This window comes from Rattus norvegicus, chromosome 17 (assembly GCF_036323735.1).
Source record: "Rattus norvegicus strain BN/NHsdMcwi chromosome 17, GRCr8, whole genome shotgun sequence".
In the NCBI taxonomy this organism is placed as follows: Eukaryota; Metazoa; Chordata; class Mammalia; order Rodentia; family Muridae; genus Rattus; species Rattus norvegicus.
In genome coordinates, this window is record NC_086035.1 from 68546189 (window position 1) to 68550987 (window position 4799).

Here is a 4799-nt window from a genome sequence, read left to right on the forward strand (position 1 = left end):
AGTAATCTTCAATATCATTTCTTAAATTGTACCAACAATAACCACAAACCCTACAGGAAGAGCTCTACCAGAATGTATTTGTTCTACCAGTGCCATGTTGACTTCGTCAAAGATGGTGTTGTTCAAATAAAGTGTTCAACAGCTAGTATTTTATTCAGGTAGCAGCCTCATTACACGTGGTCCAAGAACATTCAAATAAGATGTCAAATTGGAAGTTAATGATGGGTCTTCAAACATCAGAGCCAACAATACCATGTTTGCCTATGATCTCTCCGATATAAAACCACATCCACACCTCATTGGCCACCAAACCATTCAACACAGCTTCCTTAACTGTAAGGTGTTTGAAGTTGGCACTGTGAATTATTTATTTTCATGCTCTCAATAGCTGTAGGGAGTTTACCAGGGGTTGGGGGAACCAGCTCAACCTTGGCATAGTACCAAATTGTGGCCAATCAAGGCTTGGAGTAAGTCACAGCAGTGGCCACCATCAATGGAGCCTTCATAAAGTTATGGATGAACTTGACCATGAAGGTGAAAGGTACATCTCCTCGAACTACCTGCTGAATGTCCAAGTGTTTAAGTTTTTTTTTTTTTATTAACTTGAGTATTTCTTATATACATTTCAAGTGTTATTCCCTTTCCCAGTTTCCGGGCAAACATCCCCCTCCCCCCCCTTCCTTATGGGTGTCCCCCTCCCAACCCTCCCCCCATTGCCGCCCTCCCCCCAACAGTCTAGTTCACTGGGGGTTCAGTCTTAGCAGGACCCAGGGCTTCCCCTTCCACTGGTGCTCTTACTAGGATATTCATTGCTACCTATGGGGTCAGAGTCCAGGGTCAGTCCATGTATAGTATTTAGGTAGTGGCTTAGTCCCTGGAAGCTCTGGTTGCTTGACATTGTTGTACTTTTGGGGTCTCGAGCCCCTTCAAGCTCTTCCAGTTCTTTCTCTGATTCCTTCAACTGGGGACCTATTCTCAGTTCAGTGGTTTGCTGCTGGCATTCGCCTCTGTATTTGCTGTATTCTGGCTGTGTCTCTCAGGAGCGATCTACATCCGGCTCCTGTCGGTCTGCACTTCTTTGCTTCATCCATCTTGTCCAATTGGATGGCTGTATATGTATGGGCCACCTGTGGGGCAGGCTCTGAATGGGTGTTCCTTCAGTCTCTGTTTTAATGTGTTTAAGTTTTAATTGCAAATTTTTTACTCATTTGCTGATGGCAATTATCAAAATAAAACCACTGTGACAGAATCACAATAGGATTCACAGTAAGAATTCAGTAGGAGAAATGTCAAACAAATATATAAATTTGGGGTGGAACAAAAAAAAAAAACCACACACAGCAAACAAGTGAGAAATGTATCATCAGAGAAGGGAGGTTTTTCAGGACTCAGACAATATTCTGTATGAGATGATGATGGTAGCTCTATCTTACTGTGCACCTATACAAACACATACATACATACATACATACATACATACATACATACATACATACATACACACGTACACACATACACATACGCATGTTCTCATGCCTGCAGACACACACACACACATACACACACAAATGAGCACACAGTAAATAAATAAATCCACTTAATTGAGTAGAAAAACATTGCAGATTATTAATGAATGGCCTTAAACTCCACTGACAACCAAACCAGAATATTTTCCTCTTTATGAGCTGAAAACTCTTGTTTGTTGGTCCAAAAACGAAAAAAAAAAAAACTTACAATGCCAAGAGAGACCCAGAGAGCTTAAGATAAGCAATCTGAGATATAGACCTGTGTTCTGCAGACCCAGCTGCTGACAGTCATCAAATCAGTTCCCTTGCTCTCCTGAAAAGTCATCCTCAGAGCTACACAGATCCAGCCCTTAGACGATTTCCCTCTGGATGCTTCTCCCAGCTAGTTAGATACACCAGTCAACTCCTTTAATGACTCCAAAAGCCCTCTTGGACAATAAGACCCCGTTTGTAGGAAAGTCACCAAGACAACCAACGCACACGGCATCTTTTCACTGGTCACAGGAAATGTGAATCCTGTTTTGAATTCTGTCAAAAGTTTGTCTTTGTTGGAACCAGAAAGAGGAATATTGCTGGGGTATTACTCCATTGACTTGTGACAACTCCATTTTATTTATAAGCTTAAGTTTTCCTGATGAAATGTCAGGACAAGGGTGGATGAAAGGATGATTAGGTTTAATATTTTTAATTATTTGTAAAAAGCAAACCAAAAAACAAAGCAAGAAAAAATAAAAAAACCTGTTATGTGACATTTCCTAAGATAAAGAACAAACATCTAGTCACCCCCAAACAGAATGCCTATAGGGCATCTAAGAAATGATTCCACTCAACTCAATTGGCAAGCCAATAAACTTACTGAGGTTACTTGCAGGTGAATAAGAAAGATCAAAGATCAAAGCATTGCCCACAGGCCCATCCCAAAATGGGTGGAAACTCACAATCTGCGTCTGGCTTCTAACTCCAACTACAGAGATCTAGTGCCCTCTTCTGGCCTCACGAACAACTGCACCCACAAGCACATACCCACACAGAGTGCACACGCGTGTCAATAAAACCAAAAAGAATCAAAATTGAGACTGTTCCTAAGCTGTGCAGACAAACTACAAAAATATTGCTTTTTTAATGACAATATTGTAGCCATGTAGAAGAAGACAATTACACAGAGTCTGTTTCAACATAATTGAGACTCCATTGAGTGCTCTACACTTAAAAGTCAAATGGCTTATAAATAAAAGACAAGCAACTATGTTTTATAAATGATGCCACACATGCCCTGTGTATTGTATAATTCCCTCTAGAATGTCAGAGAATCCAGCACAGCAGGGTAGTAATGAGGAAAGAATTACTAGAATCTATTTACATATAGAGGTGTAAGGTTGCAGGTCACTGTAGAAAGCAGCCGAGCTTCTAAGTTTATAGTGTCAGGTATACTTTATCAAAAAAAATAAAAATAATGATAGCCCAAATTAATATGTGTGTATTCAGTCACCTCTGATGTGTCACCCTGAGAATGGGGGCGGGGGGGGCTTTGAGGGCATGAAAGGGATTGTTTTAAATTATTCACTCTTGATGATGTTCAAAAGGGAACAAACTTATGCTGTGAAATTCTTCAGTGTGTAATGTGATGTGGGTATTTATGGAGTAAATGCCTGGATTTTTCAAGGAGATGGATCTTAAAGGTAGACTCACTAGCAATGGAAAAAGCAGACCATAAATATGAAGAAGCCTCTGGGTGTCCTTAACCGGAGTCTGTAATCATAACCTGACCAGAACTATGCCAGGAAGTCAGATCCAAGGGAATCCTTACTTCCAAAATCTGCCCCCACCCCTTTGCTCTCTGTTCAACTTTGATGGATTTACTGATAATTCACATTCAGGAACAGGCTTTCCCAAAACACAAGGAGGGGAAAAGCAAAGCTTTCCTAGTCACATTTCAGCAGCAACAAATGACTCGGGGATCACAGACCGACAGCAAAAACACATGAAAAAGCGTGCTTGAGAGATTGCCCACCAATGTCTATTAAATACCTGGTGTATTGCTCTATACATGTGCTTTGCTTTTAAAAATAATAGGATTCAGGAAATGACACTAATCTAAAGCACACAAAACAGTTACAAGTAAAAGATGAAGGCATTTTGATATAGTTTTAAATATGATATGTCAGAAACATTATTTCAATTTGTGATTGAAACAAAATAGCAGGGTGGTATGTACATATTTTTGCCATTATTGAGGCTTAAAAAGCAGCCTGCATTTGCTACTAAGCATTCATCTTCATTTGGACAAGCTGCATTCTAAGTGTTCAGCAGCTGCACATGGCCAGCGATTGCCTTGCTACTCGGTGTAGAATGATAACATCTGTTCTTGCTGGGTCTCAGATATCTGGAGTGCACAAAATCAGAAATTCAAGATAAAACTGAAGTGTGTGTGTGTGTGTGTGTGTGTGTGTGTGTGTGTGTGTGTGTGTGCGCGCGTGTATACATGCATCCACATTGGCTCAACCTCCAGAGTACCTAGGACTTCAGATCACTACCAGGAGACCCATCTCTTCTTGCAAATTTCTATGTTTTCCATGTTCGGAAAGGAAAAGAAAGAAGGCTAATGGGACAAAGAGTGAAGGGGACAAAAGCTAGGTAGTCAGGACATTAGCACTGAGATCTGGTTGGCTATTCTCCCACTGTGTGTCTCACTGCATTTGTCTGTCTCGCCTCTCTCTGTATCTGTCTCTCTGTCTCTTTCCTCTCTCTCCCTTTTGATCCTTGTCTCTCATCTCTTTGTGTCTCTGTGTGTCATCTCTGTCTCTCTCTGTGTCTCTCATCTCTTCTCTCTCTCTCTCTCTCTCTCTCTCTCTCTCTCTCTCTCTCTCTCTCTCATCTGTTTAGTGCTTCCCTCTAGTGTCAGAAATGCTGAATATAGATATTTTTTTCTCTGAAACTAAAGAAATCCGGTGCTATTGCAACCCCAGAATCCAACAAATTCTATTTTTTTTACAATTAAAATTGTAAAAAGAATTGTTAAAAATAATGAACTAATTATCCAGGTTATATCACATCCTCACAAAGTGTGGGCTACTTTAATTTATTTCAGTGTGTTTTAAACTCTAGTGCTCTTGGATACTGAGTAAACAAATTGTTCACAAATACACACACAAATCCACTTGTGCTACAAACACTGGGATATTTCTACAGCTCTATGGATAACTTTCATCATGAAACTTGGTTTTTTATTTGACCAGTTGTTTGTTTAGTTGGTTGATTTTGTTAAGAGATCTG

At 40.2% G+C, this 4799-nt stretch overlaps 1 pseudogene; it reads right to left on the bottom strand.

Annotated features, from left to right (window-relative positions):
* Nucleotides 1-229: 229 nt before the first annotated feature.
* On the bottom strand, nucleotides 230-530 carry Atp5mg-ps7 (ATP synthase membrane subunit g, pseudogene 7; annotated as a pseudogene).
* Nucleotides 531-4799: the final 4269 nt, after the last annotated feature.